The sequence below is a fragment of the Pteronotus mesoamericanus genome, unplaced genomic scaffold (assembly GCF_021234165.1).
Source record: "Pteronotus mesoamericanus isolate MK-2021 breed Mesoamerican mustached bat unplaced genomic scaffold, CSHL_Meso_final scaffold_85, whole genome shotgun sequence".
Classification (NCBI taxonomy): domain Eukaryota; kingdom Metazoa; phylum Chordata; class Mammalia; order Chiroptera; family Mormoopidae; genus Pteronotus; species Pteronotus mesoamericanus.
The window spans coordinates 68,418,104-68,433,039 of NW_026555329.1; the positions used below are offsets into that span (position 1 = coordinate 68,418,104).

Consider the following 14,936-nt stretch of genomic DNA (forward strand, 5'->3'; position numbering starts at 1 on the left):
CGCAGAATGTAAAGCACTTGCCACTAATATGTTAACTCATTTATTTGTTTCTGCATATTAGGAAGATAGACTAAGCACTGTTTGAGTATCTACTAGATACTAGACTGCTCGTATTTTAATGCAAATCAATGTGTGAAGCAAGGATAGGACAACAGGGAGGAGGGCCTAGAACCTGGAGAAGGAGTGAGTGTTCCACCTAATGACATCCACACGATACAATTTTTTCTTCAGTACTCTTTGGACAAAACAAAGCATATCTAGTGTCCAGATCCTACCTGCTGGCCTTGATTGTATGAGCTGGTTCCTATGCTCAGACAAACAAGACATTATTTCTAAAGGGCAAGGCCAAAATTTTAATTATCTCATGGAGATGGAGCTCATTTCACCACACCCTGCTGCTTTGCATGTGTGCTCATTGAGAATGGGGTGCACATGCCAGGAAAGGGAACAAGCTAACACCCAGAACAAAGGCCTGGTCATTCTCCATTGCCGAATTCTCAACCTGTCCTGATTCCTTCATCTTGCTCCGTAATTGTCTTTGTAGAACTTAAGCTCCCATTGAAAAATAGCAAGGATGTCCTAAGGCAAGGTGAATGCCTGGATGTTTTCAGAACAATCTCCAGCAAAACGTTCAAGATCGTATGTTTAATTCAAAATATGAACCACATAAAAATGTAAAAATCTATATGTAGGTCTTCTCGCTTCTTCACTAAGCTTCTGCCAGATCCCAAAATGAACCCGTAAGTCTACAAATGGGACCAGAAGTAAATAGCATAGTAAGTGCTGAGATGAAGCTGCCAGGAACATGAGAGCTATATATCTGCTGGCCTCCTGGTCACTCTACTTGAAAATCCCACATGCATCTCCAATCACCACGTCCAGAAAAGAACACACTCCCCACCACTCCCCCTCAGCCAAGTCTTGGTCTAGAAATCTCTAACTAAGTGAATGGTGTCACCTTCTACCAGGTGTCCAGCTTGGGAAGTTCCCCTTATTCCCCATCTTCACCGCCATATTCACCATCTGTCAGCTCTAACTTCTAGGCCCCTCTCCAATCTGTCCCTCCCTCGCCTTTGCCATCGCCTTTGAGGAGCTCTCTGTCCTGTCTGCCTATATATTACTGCAATAGCTTCACTCTGATTCTTTCTCCAAATGGCCCTCATAGTGACCTTTCTATGATGTGAATCTGGTCTTGTACATTCTCTCCTAGAATTCCCCAAGGCCTGCCACATACAACCCTTTGCTGGACACCTTCCCCCAGTGCTGGCCCAGGCACCACCTGCGTTTGCTCCTAGCTCCACGTTCCGCCTCTGCCTTGAGCTACTACAGGCCGGCTGAGGGCTGGGTGCCCCCACCTCTCCATGCCTTGTCCCTGCACCCAGCACCCCTTCCTCGTGTGCTCACAAAGCCAGGTGCACTCACCTTTCAAAGCTCGGTATAAGGGCCCCGCTCCCCTCCAGGAGATCTTCTTGATGCCCTGCCTTTTATATCTGGGTGGGGGCCCTTCTTATGTATCCTTAGGGTGCCCTCTTCACACACAGGTCTGACTTCTCACCACTGTGTTTCAATTATCTAGTTACACGTGTGCTGCGGCCACACCGAGCTGTAGCTCCCTGATGGCAGGAACTGGGTCTTTCATGGCACTACAACCAAACCCTTGCATAGTGCCTAGCACATAGTAAGCACCTAATGAGTATCAATTAAATTGACTAAAAGACTGATCAGTGGATTAGTCGGTTAAAAATTTCAGAGCATTGCATCTACCTCTCTAACTACAACATGTAACTGTATAGGGAGGAAGCAAAGTAAAAAAATGGGCATCAGGGAAATAAGGAGCCCTTTCCCTCAGCGGCAGTCCCCCCTTTAACCTACCGCTGCCACCAGAACCAGGACTCCCCAGACCCAGGCTTCTGGACTCCTGCGCTAACCATCCTTCCCCCAGTCCCCTGCCATCCCAGTACACGCTCCTCTCTGGTGCGACCTGGTGCGAGCTGCCTTTGTCACTCACAGCTCTTCAGCACACCAGCAGGAGCTGGTGGAGGTAAAATGGTTAGAGGCCTAAGCTTAGGCTCCATTCTCTTGGTCTTGATTTTCTCTAACCTTGTGTGTAAATGGAGTCTTTCCCCCGAGGCTCTCCGGGCCCTTTCCTGTGCCTGCCCCGTTTGTCCGGCCTCCTGGACTTCAGGCCTGGAACAGCATGGGCTTGTTTTGGCTTTAAAGGAAGAAAAATCAAGGCCTATCCCAGGGAGGGAACAGGCTGAAAGATACTCAGCAGACCTACCTAGGATTGGAAGCTGGGTCTCCCTATTCCCTGACAGGCAATTTTCAATTGCTCTGAAAATGAAAACCTCGGGATTATTTTGCAGAAGGGAAAAAAAAAAAAGGCCTTGAGAAGCTGTAGCCACACTTCCAACAAGTTCCATTCAGAGGGCACTGTAACTTACATAAATGATGTCCTATTGCACCACAATTGTCACTGCAACATGACGGTCTTGCAGCCTGCTTGAAGTGTTTGCTTTGTTGTTTTTCTGTACAGATCTCCCAGAAAGGAGAATCAAATAGGGTCCGAGCAGGAAAACAAACCGCACAACACCCGCGGACCCAAACGCCCCTTCTGCACGGCGCCTCCTGAGAAAAGCCAAAGAAAATGCATGAATAGTGCCCCCTGGGCCTGCCCCCTCTCCCACCTGCCCGTTCCCAGAGCTCTGCTGGGTCTCGACAACTAGGATTCCTTTAAAAAAAAGAAAAGAAAAAGGAAAAGAAAGCCAACAGTTTATGAAGAAGAAATGAAGTGGCAATTTCCCAGCATGACTGGGAATCAATACAAGCTGTTGTCAGGGTTTTCCTTTCAAAGGGTGACTGCCACACTTCTCCAAAGTCAAGAGTGACGGCGCTCCAGCGCTTGACTAACAACTGCTTCATCATAGCAAGATATTTTTAATTTAAAACTCACTGCCGTTGGGTTCGAACTCAGCTGGGACTTGATTTACTGCTAATTCATTTCTACGATTCCTATAATTCTAAACTCAGTCACCAAACAGTTTAATGCTGATAGAATCACCAGTGCAATGCTTTATGAATGGGTGCCAGGGGAATTTTGTTAGTAAGTGTGTGTTAGCAACTGTTATTCACTTTGGAAAGGAGCAAAGTGCTTCGGCAAAGCATGTCCAAGGCCCCGTAATTGGGTATGTGGGTTATCAGCCAACATCCCAGGTGACCCAAACCTAAATACCGCAGGGGTGACACTCCACCCCCACCAAAACTCTCTCACACATGCACGTCATTACCGATGTAAGATGAATACTGGTCGGAGAAATGCTTCCCATGGGGAATTCCTAGCTTCGCTCTCTGGATCACTAACCAAGGGTGGGTAACCATGGATTTACAGTCTAATTAGAAACCTTCAGCCTTCTCGGGTAGCAAAGTTTCTTTCCCGAGAGAAAATTGGTTTCAACCTTCCAAAATGTAAGGAGCTGGTTCTTAATAACTCAACCTTCTTTGTTAATTCAAAACATTTATCCTTGCCAGTTATATTCAAGCCTCTTATTCCATAAGTGTACGTGTGTGTGTGTGTGTGTGTGTGTGTGTATTGAGAAGGTGAATGTCATTACTAACATATTTTGCAAACATCCACCTTGATCTATTATGTGCAACTGAAAAGTGCTACTTTTTGGAAACCTCCACAAACCTGTCAAAGCTGCAATCACACTCCTTAAAATGATCCCTTTAGAAAATATATGTATATCTGAAGGCACCAGAGTTGCAAAAGTCTCATAATAATTCAGTCATTTCTGAGACTCTCAAAAGCAAATGGATGAGAAGAGAGGAAACCAGCTGCTCAGGAAGTTGGACCTCGCAAGTCCTGTTTTAACAGTACAGTAGGCTCATTCCCCCGTTTTCCTCCTCCAAAACAAAACTCAAACCTGAAAGCTTCGAGTTGTAGGCTAGCATCTCCCCAAATATTTTCTGTTGACCACCTGTTCCAGGTTTAAATACACCCACACAAAGGGATCCCATCAAATAGGCTGAAAAATGGCTGGCTAAGGATAAGCAGGTGCGTCTACCGCAGGACTCCTAAGCCTCAGTGTTAGGGGTTTGTAAGGTTTACTTGGCCACCGAAAGCTTTTTCTATGGAGACACTAGGCTTCTGAGTGCTCTGGGAAACAGTTTGGTCATCCCTCCCAATTCACTGGCACCTAAACCCATAGCGAGTTTCACCTGGAAAGCAAGAAATCAATTCCATGTACATCAACGTGAATAGACCACTGCACTCCACCTGCACCCAGGACCCTAGTGATCGACAGGCCCAGCCTGCCCTGGTCAGGATCCTCTGAAAGGGCACCTGCAATGATGTGGCTCCAACCCTGTCCCTGCTGGAGAGCAGGCACCCACCGCAGCGGCTGGTCCACACGTCCCTGCTTTTGTCCTTGATAGGCCATTCATGTCCACCTCCTCCTGCCCCATTCATTCATTCTATTTACTCAGCAAATATTACCGATTGCTTCCAGCATGATAGGACCTAGGTTAGGCACCAAGTTAGGCACCAAGTTAGGCACAAGTATATATAAGAGAAGAAATGGTCCCTCTCATCTACAGAAAGAGAGAAATCATGTCACTGCTATTGTCATCATCGCTACTATGAGCAGCAGCTTCTCCACCATTATTTAAAAGTATAAATTAAGTTGCTGATTACACAAGAGACTGCTTCAAGCAGGGGCTGGGCCTGACCCTCAGGGAGTCGGAAATCTCGGGCAGACGTGCTAACGCAGACACATGTCTGGAAGCCAGTGAGTTGCTCTCATCAATCAGCAGTTAACGGCAAGTGCATTTAGGAGAGGAAGACAGGGTCAGTATCTAATGGCGAAGAGAGCAGGGAAAGGGGTCACAAGCACAGTACGACCATCTGTCCTTTGCCCCTCCTGACCCTAGAGCGGCTTTAGAGCACAAGAGTTGTTAAAAAATAAGAAGGGAAGAGAAAATTACTTATGGGAAATATTTTATGCAGAAAAGTCCTCTGCTGCTCTATACTTCGATGCTTTTAATATTTTTTAAAACAAGGAGAGAGACAGAGGCCATTTGAGTCTGTCCCCTCAGCCATCACTAACAGAGGTGTCTGAGATATTCGCACACCACCATGTGGAAGGTTCTCTTTTGGTTAATAAGCCCTAAAAGTTAGGAGAGCCTCTCGAAGCTTGACTGGAACCCATTCTTAACGTGGTTGCTATTCAGGGTTTCGTGGCCATAAAGCCATGAACTTTGCGGAGTGAATGCATTTTGGGAGGAGCCAGCCCTGGTTTGCTCTCTGACTCTGCTCTGAAGACCCATATACGGAATCCTACTGTGGAACCCATTATCCCAGACCCCCAATCTGTGTACCCACCCAGATCTGCCTGGCCCCACCTGACATGCTGTCCCCATCCCCAATTGTAGACTTGAGCTCTTGCCCTGCTTCCTGCCAGAGTGACCCCAGGGACACCTCACACTATTCCTCTTGTCCTAAAGTTCTTGAATCCTTTATTTCTTTGGGGAAAGACTGGGTCCTGCAGGTGTAGCACCATCCGGCCCACGGCAGGGGGAGTGCCCCAGCCCATGGGCCTGACCCCAGACGCCCTAGTTCAGGGGTGTCCAACCCGCGGCCCACGGGCTACAGGCGGACTTGGATGGATATAAATGTGACCCAACACAAAACCGGAAATTTCCTTAAAACATTATGAGATTTTTTGTTTTGCGATTATGTGTCACAATGTATTTAATGCGTGGCCCAAGATAACTCTTCTTCCAGGGTGGCCCAGAGATGCCAGAAGGTCAGACAGCTCTGTGTTTAGTTTGATGTAGCATCACAACCCCACAGTGAGGGGGAGGCCCCACCTCCTGGGTGGATGATGCCTGGGCGCGCGGCAGCACCCGGGACAGACCCACAACGGTGCTGGCTGTGCCTGCCCCCAGGCTCTGCTGAGACCGTGCCCCCGTCAGCCTTCTCCAGATGCGGCCTGAGCAACTGAGCCACAGCTGTGTTTCCTCAGGAAGCCGTGGCTGGCTTGGGAATACATCCTTACTTTCCCTCCCTTCCCTACCACCTTCCTCTCTTCTTCCTTTACTCTCGTGGCCCTGGGACTTCACCCTCAACCAAGAGTTACCACATCAGCTTTTGCCTCAGGCTCTGCTTTCTAGGGAACCCAGGCCAAGACTACGGGGAGATAGGCCAAGGGTGCAAGGCTCCAGGCTTCCGCGTAGCTTTGACCAAACAGTCCTTCTTGCATCTGTTCTGTGCATTAGAATCCCATATAAAATAAAGAGCTCCACCTGCTTACATATTTAAACAAATTTTAAAACACTGATCTGGACTAACCGCCACCCCCGCCACCTCCCGACCACGCCTCCCCCACTCATTTTATCAATGGTAATCCTGAAACATAAGGTAATTTTTCTCAAGACTCCTTAGCTGATAAGTGACAGCTTTTCCCACAACACCAGTGGTTTTTAACCAGGGGAACACACCCCGAGAACCTGAGAAAACATGCACCTGCCTGGACCTCACTCCTGTCCGAGGCCCTCTCTCCTGCCTTGGAAGGAGAAGGGGTAAATGCTGAGCCTAGATTTGTACTATCTGACCATCAGCCAGAATTCTACTTGAGACCCTAGTATCTACACAACCACTAGAACCCAGCACTCTGTGTGCACGAAACCCATGCCTTTATTCCCAGCCAGGAGCAGACAGACGGACGCGCTTGTCTTAGTCCAGCATTTTGCAGTGGAGTCCCAGGGCCTCTGCACAGGATATCTAGCATTTGTGGTTTCACAGTCCGCGTTAGCGTGTCTAAAGGCTCTGAGAAGTCCTGCAGTAAGGAACCTCTTTAGCTTTGCTTTACACTCAGGGTAGACTTATTTGGCCATGGAAACTGTGTGTGTGTGCATGCGTGCATGTGTGTGCATGCGTGCATGTGTGTGTGTGTGTGTGTGTGTGTGTGTAACATCTACTCACTCCCACAGGATACGCTTTGGGAAATTTTGCTCTATTTTAGGCTCACCTTCAGGAAGCAGGTCTGCAATGGGAAGGAAGAAAATGAGGCCCTTGCAGTTATGCATTTTCTCAGATTCCTAGATGATTCTGGCGTGTTCCCCTTGTTAGAAACTATCTCTGCAAGGTCAGCTGACATTCCATGCAGTCTGGTCCAATTACACAGCCTGATGGCTGCTGCCCTGACATGCCCTCCTCTCCCCGCCTCCTCCTTCCACAAGAGGAAAAACAATTGGCCAACCTCGCTTTGCTTACTTTCCCTCCTCTTGACTTCTGGGCCACAGCCAAGGAGTGGTTTGCTCGCCCTGTAGTCCTGCACCCCCCGGTACCAAGAGGGAAACCCAGCTGGGCTCCGACAAGACAAGTGCAGCGAGTGTGCCAGATGTGAAACAGACCTTGAGCGAAGACCAGGAAAGCCTTTGACCGGCTCTGGTTTTCCTTTCCTGCAGTTCCAGGGACCACTTCCTCTACTGCTAATGAAAGTGCTCTTGCCCGTAAGACCTCAGGAATTGATTCAGCTAGTCTGCGTTCAGCCCATCGACTGTGGAGACGATATCCTCTTAGCTAGTGATCTGTTTTGTGTTGGAGCGACAACATTCCAAAATCCAATTTGCTGTTGCGAATCCTGGTTCACGGAGAAGGCACCCTGGCGAGGGAGGGAGGGGAGCCAAGCGTAGCCCGCAAAGCGGGGATACCTCGGGTCTCACACACACCTGTTGGAGTACGTCTGAGCAGGATTCCACATCCAACAGTGCCAGCCACTCTTGCTACGCCAGGGGGCGGGTGATGCAATTCCGGGTGCACCCCTTCTCGCCACCTCAAGTTTGGCAGAAACTTCACTCGCTTCAGTGTAGAGGAGAAGCCAAGTGAATAAGGTATAAAATAAAAGTTTGTCTTGGGAGGAAAAAAAACACCTAACCACAAGCACATCACGGGTGGCTGTTCCCTAAAATGTTCAGGCCAGAGAGACCGAGTCAGGCAACCAGGGCCTGGCTTGGAGATGAGAGAGCCCCCAACCAGGTCCACGGCTCCGTCACGGCCTCATGCCCACGTCTCTCAGAATCTAGATGTAATTCCTAACGAAGTGCTACACCTAACACGAGGTGCTGTAGGATGGCCTTCCCCACATATAGCCCATAGGCGCCAGCTTCCAATGAACTTCTCTGCTTCAAATACCATATGGACCACACACCCATATGGTATTTAGCATGACATCCCCAAGTAAAGATTCCTTTCCCTGCCTCTGGCTTTCAAAATCTAGAAACCAAGGGCTCATGGATGCATGGATGAATGAACATAACTGAGGACCTATTGGGGGCATCCTTTCCCAAGAGTGAAAAGACCATCCACTAGATAGCATAACCACCTCAGTTCCTACACCACCCAAATGAAAACAAACAATCCTCATTTTACAGGCTGATTTGAAGGATTAAACGGAAGAGAGCTGTTTCCAGAACACCAGCGCATTTTGAGCAGTCAATGGGGAGAACGAGAGTCCCACCAGCATAAGACTCAGAGCCTCAGAGAATCAACAGCGGAGATCAGGCTGCACTCAATCACTCCTCCCTAGTTTTTCCCAGGAGGAAATGGGAGGAGTCATTTCCAAAGGAGGCAAAAGATACCCTCAGACACTGAGCGGTCGGCTAGAATGATCCATTCAATTTCACAACCCACCAACACTGAGGATAAGACTCGGCCCCCTAAGATGAATTGGGAAATTGAGGTTTAAATAAGAAATAGATTCACCTGCCCTGACCAGTGTGGCTCAGCTGGTTAAGCGCCATCCTGCAAAGCGAAAGGTTGCTGCTTCGATTCCTGGTCAGGGCACATGCCTGGGTTGCAGGCTGATCCCCAGTTGGAGCATGTGTGAGAGGCAACCATTCGATGTTTCTCTCCCTCTCATACACCCTCCCTTCCCCTCTCTCTAAATAAAATAAGTAAAAAGAAATAGATGCACCTGGGGTCACAGAGGTAGTCCTAAACTTCCCCGGGGAACTCTGTCCTAAACCTCCCCCGGGGTGGGTAACAACGTGCTCCGCACTGATATTCTAAGGAGGCAAAGGGCACAGTGATAAGTATGGAGGGAGGTCAGTTTGCTTGCTTAAGGTTGAGACTTGGCTCCATCACCCACCAGCTGTGGAATCTTGGACAAAGTCCTTACCCTCCCACATCTTCGTTTCCTAGTGGAGGAAGCTTCCTCCACCGGGAGGAACTACCCCTCTGGGTTGTCATGAGGGAGAAAAGGGCCCACCTGTCCTAAGCACTTAAGTGATGCCTCATCTGAGTAGGCACTTACTAAGCATTAGCTACCATCCTCCTCATCGTTATTCTTTCCCATTCTGTTACTTTCACAAGCACAAATCCTAATGTCCACAAAGCCTCTTCCCTGGGAGAGCCTAGTGCCACCTGATCCTGGGACAGGGGCCAGGGACTCAGGAAGCCTTTCTTCCAAGGTGCTTCAGTCCGAGCAGGAAAGCAGCCTCTCCTCCTGCAACCAGGCCTCTGCTCCGGGAATTAGGACCCCCTGCCTGCCTTCACTTTTAAGATCCACCTCTTAGCACTTAGCAGCAGAGCCCCCTTCAGTCTCCCTGCTGACTCTACCTTCCTGCCTCAACCCGAATGCTACTGCCCGGGCTGCAAGGCAGGGAGAAAGAAGAAGAGGCCTGGGGGAAGGGAGGGCATCAGGTGGGAGCTCGGGGTAGGAAGCAGTGGCGCTCGCAGCCTCTGAAGAGGTGGCGTCCGCGAGGCTCTGCGCGGACCAGTCATTGCTCCATAGAGCCTGCAGGGCAATTACGCTAATCCTGTGCATCTCCCAAACAGCCGTTTGATTTATTAGCACGGCGCCTTTTTAAAAACGCCACTCTTAAATATAAATAACACTTAATCATCCAGCTGTCGTTAAATTCATGTTCTATTGATTTCTTGGAGTGCCACAAATTTGAGGGCGAATGGGCTGGCGGATGTGCGCACAAAGCCAAGCGGTGGATTAGCAAGTGGTGGGGAGGAGGAAGGAAGCGGGGTGTCCAGGAAGGGACGGTCGCCCCGTTCAACCGCTCCAGGGTCCGAACCAGTCTCCCACTGGGTAGCACTGGACACGAATACGGAGAGGAGAGGGGAGCCTGAAAATTAATGACACATCTGTTGCACCGGCGAATCACAGCCTGGATCATGGGAGGCTGGCTGTATGGCTGCCGCCCGGCCACCGCCCATCACAGAGCTACTCCAACAGGTCTGCAAGGTGGCATGATGGGTGTAGTGCAATCTCTGGGTGAGGACAGGGAGAAGCCGCTAAGAAATGCCTTCTGGCTGGCCAGGAGGAGAGAGATTGGCTGCAGTTTCTTTGCATGGAAGCCCGGTGATAACTAGGAGCTAAGAACAGTTAATCACCCCGCCCCCTTAGCTCTCTCCCCACTTCAGGAACTGCTGCCTCCCTAGAAAGCCCCACTGAATTCCCAGCAGCCCTCATTGTGATTACAAAGATCAGGAGGCCAAGTGTAGGCAGAACGTGCCACGCAGATTTCCCCGTCTGCAGGGAGCAGCCGGCGATGGAGAGGTGCCGAGCAAGAGAAAGGAAACACGCCGGTGGCCTCGGATTCCTCCGGAAATATTTGCAGAGGGTCGGTGGGCATGCAGGGTGAAGTCCTGGGAGGACGGAGGCCGGCCGGGAGCGAGTACCGGGTTGGGCAAGAAGGAAGAGTTCGTGGGCAGCCCATGCTGCCTGCAGCCCAGCCCAGCAGGAGCGAGGGGCTGCCGAAAGGAAGCCTTCACGGTTGGGGGTTTTCTAGTGCAACTCCTTCCTGCGTGAGAAGGCCCCAGAGAACTTAAAAGGAAGACCACAGAGGAGTGGTGGGGAAGGGAGAGTGACAATGTGACGCGGGGCTGGAGAGCCAGGAAAAACTGGATGATGAACAGCCGGCTTTACACGGACGTTAATTAATGCTCGCTTTGTCCTAGAAACCAAATCGGTACCTAACACTAAGTGCGGAAAGCGTGGGGACTTTTTGAACCCATGTTTAGAAGAAACCTTGAGCTTATAACCAGCATAGTGACTGCTGGCTTTGCATTAAAATGCCGGATCCTGAGGCTGTAAGTGTATGAGAAAGGAAAGAGACTGGAGAGGGCAGCAGAGAAAGGAGCAGACATGTGGAAGGAGGCACAGACATTTTGGGAAGCTCTGTCCCCCACCTTTTTGCCCCTTCAAGGTCCCGTGAGGGAATGTTTACCTGGGAACCACCCGCTGTTGCTGGAGTTCACTATTTCCGTTGAAAACCATGTGCTGCTCTACGCATACGTGGGACCTCCCTGTCCATGCTCTCAAGGGGCATGCGTGTGAAAACGTTCCAGTTCTTCCACAGCCCGGAAGACAGAGGTGGGTCCCATTGCCACACATGGTTGCAGACCACAGATAGGCAGGCTCTTTGAGAACGCCTCTGTATATCTGGATGTGTGTGTGTGTGTGTGTGTGTGCATACACCCACCATTCTTAAAAAGAAAATACAGCTCCTTCCCCCTACTGGGTTCTCCCCATTGTGACAGCTTTGCTTTATTCCATCTACCCTTTTCAATCAATCAAAGGGCGGCTCACACAGCACACAGCCGGAATACAATCTCCCTCCCGGGGCGTCTGCTCTTCTCCCCAGCCTAGCGAGAGACCTTTGCAGCAGCTATAAAAAGTTTGAAAATAGCAGAGAAGGGGGTGCGGAGAGAACCCTTCATTCCAGCACCCATCTTTGGGATTTACAGAATCAGCCCAATCCTGTCCCTGGCTCTGGGGCCCCCGGGGCCAACAGAATGCTAATCCCTTTCCGCTGGTGTTCTGGAAGACTCTCACCATAGTACTTTCCCCACTAATGGGTTTGTAGGACACGCTGAATGTATGGTCTCCTAGAGCAGGTACGAGTTTATTCCACGTCTTTTCAGGTTGACCAACAAGGAACCCCAATACGACAGCCATGGAAGCATGGGACCTTGCCGTATTTATGTTTGACTCCAAAACAATGTTTTATTTGGATCTCATATTCTGCTTCCTATAACAACGGAGCCCTGAATGAACTGCTCTTTGACCCCCAAATGAAAACTAGAACAAGGCCCTTTTGGGGCCCCAACCACCTCCAACCTCCTCCAGAAAAAGTTTGAAAATAAGTGCCCCCAAAACTCCAGCCAGGGAGAAAAAGGAAAGAGAAGCTTCCAGGGAATCGAACCTTGAACTACAGGCTGCTGGAGGGCGATCCTACACTGCCCGGAGCAGCCGGGCTCTGGGGGACGCTGGCAGACCCAAGAATGCCTTGCCTGTTTATAGGGTGGGCTCTGCTGAGGTCGGCATGAGAGAGGGGATCCTCCCCTTTTCCTTCCTTCACTACACCCTCGTGGGCCCTCACTTTCAGATCTTTTGCTCAGACACACACCCCGAAAGGCATGTGGACAGGTGTTAGCCAGAGGCATAGCGGATACTTTGCAGCGCGGTGCAGAGGGAGGGTAGGGGGGTGAACGGGAGACCCAAGTCCTGTGTCCTTAAGCCCTGCCGCCTTTCTGTCGCCCAGAGACTAAAGGTGTGCGTAGGTCATACCTTTCATGGAAGATGTGACCCCGACACCCTCCCTTCATAAGCAACACACACCCCCCAAGCGATGCTTAAGCTCGAAAACCGGCGCATTCCGGGGAAGCAGTGCCACGCTTCGGAAAAGCGGCTGTGCTGCCTCTTACTGGGGAAACGCAGTCTGCTTCACATGCACCGCCCTACGGAACTGCAGCCCCATCCGCCTCCGTGGCGTCCTCCGGGCGCGCTGGGCCACTACGCTCCCCAGATCTGTCTGCATATCTGCCGGTCTGTGGACCATTCAAATCCCAAGGTGTTCAAAGGCCAGGGAACAGGGATTACCCTGGGAGGGTCCCCAAAGCCTCCCATTACTTCTCCCGTTTTTAAAACCCGCTAGGGATGCAAGCGGCTGAGAACTGAAAAAATCACTCCCTCCGCCTGCCCGGGCGGGAGGGAGAGGCAGTCACACACAGAATCCCACCCTGAAAGTCCGGGGAAAGAGAAGTCTGAGTCCGGGAGCGTCAGGGAATGAACACGGGAAACACCTGCCCTGGCCGCGCAACACCTACGCGGGTGTCCAGGTGCGCTGTGGGCAGGTGCCTGTGCGCGGTGTGTGCCCGTGTGTATTTGTGTGTGTGCGCGTGTGTGTGCGTGAGCGTGCAGCGTGCTGGCTCCAGGGAAGCCCAGGACTCCAGGACCGAGCCGGGCATCTCCGCCGCGCTGCCCCCGCCGCTCGCCCGCCCGGCTCCTTACCTGAAAGCGCCGCTTTTGCCTCCTTCAGTGGGAGCGCCGCATTGACACTGCAGATGGTGCCGGTGCCGCTGCCTCTCGCCCTCTTCTGAACGTGTGCGTGTGCGCGCGTGTGGCTGCCTCCTCCAGCCCCAGCCCCGAACGCGAATACTCCACCGAGGCGCCGGGAACCCGCGAGGACGCAAGGAAAACGGAGGGCGAAATCAGAGCCTGCGGGGCTTGACAGCTCCTCTTGCAGCGTCCAAGGTGGGCGGAATGTCCAACAAAAAGGTCGGAAATTGTGGATCGATTTCAAGCACCCCTTTCTTCCACCCAATCCCGGAGCCTGAGCAGCAGCAGAGGCTCTGGGGGGCTGCGGTGGCGACTCGGGGCTGCCCCCCTTCGTCCCCACCCCCGAGGGCTGAATGTCCTTGATGCCAAGCGGGCACGGCGGCGTCACTCCGCGCCGCCCATGCTCGCCCGGTCGGGCCGCTGCCCGGGCGCGGCAAGTGCGCAGGGGACCCGCCGGGGAGCGCTCTCGGAGCCTCTGCGCGCCTCCCTGGGCAGCGGCGGCCGCCCCCCGGCAGCTCGCAGCCGGCCGCGCCGCTGCTGCCCCCGCCCCTGCCGGGGGATTGGCCGGGCAGTGCCGAGGGGCCGGGGCTAGGGGGCCGCGGGAGCCGCCGACTGCTCCCCGGGGAGGCGCGGGGCTGCGGTGGTGGCGGCGGTGGCGGCTGACGCTGCGGCGGCGGAGAGCGCGGCCGCGGGCCGAGCCGGGCCTCCCGGGCGCGCCCCCGGCCCCCTGGGCGGGCTGCTCGCAAAGTTTGCAGGGGGCAGGGAGCGGGGCCGCCGCTGGCTCGGCCACCGCCGGGGCTCCTGGGCTGCCTGCTGCCGCCGCGGCTCGCTGCTGCTGTGCATTGAAGCCCGGCCAAGCGCTGCAAAAACTCCAGCTGCCTGGCGCTCTCTGGGTCCTCCTCTTCTCGCTCCCGCCCTCCCTGCTTCCCTGCCTCCCTCCCTCGCCTCGCCTCCTCCCCTCCCCGCAGCCCGCCGCCGCTCCCTCTCTGGCTCGCTCTGGCTGGCTGGGAGCTCGCGGCTGACATCTAGACGGACCGAGAGCCGCCGGCAGAGGGGGCAGGGGGCGACTCCCCCGCACTCTGCGCCCGCTGCCGCCGCCCGCCCGGCCTGCGGGCCCTGGCACGGATGTTTGCGGACACCGATCTGGTCCCCTCGGCCCGCATGGAGCGACCCTGCCAGGGGCGATGTGCGGCAGAGAAGGGCGCATACATGGTGACACGGTCTCAGGGTGCGCCCTCGGAATGAGGCACACACAGCCTCTTGGCGCTGACAGTCCAGGGGACCTGCAAGGGTCCAGAGCTGACACAGGTGCACGCACCCATTCTCCATCAGAGTCCGGCCCCGGCACCCCACCAAGCGCCCCCTCCCCCCGCCCCGCCGCCATGGCACCCAAGGACAGAAGGCCTGGGTCAAGGAGCTTGAAAGGCCAGGTGCCCTAGAGCTTGCCTAGTAACTTATCTAGTCATGTTTATATTAAGAAGCTAATTTGGCTCCTCTCATCTTGGAAACCCTAGATTCTACCCCACGGCAAAACCAGACAATACGAGCATCAGGGCAATTTTGAAAGTCCAGAGAGTCACG

At 52.8% G+C, this 14,936-nt stretch overlaps 1 protein-coding gene across 2 annotated transcripts in view; it reads right to left on the reverse strand.

The window, feature by feature from the left end:
- The window catches only part of PLXNA4 (plexin A4), a 408,310-nt gene extending 394,520 nt beyond the window's left edge, over positions 1-13,790 (reverse strand). For both annotated transcript variants that reach the window (XM_054564675.1, XM_054564674.1), the window contains exon 1: positions 13,308-13,790. The gene's annotated coding sequence lies outside the window, so the exon portion shown is untranslated. The remainder of the gene's footprint in view (positions 1-13,307) is intronic.
- Positions 13,791-14,936: the final 1,146 nt, after the last annotated feature.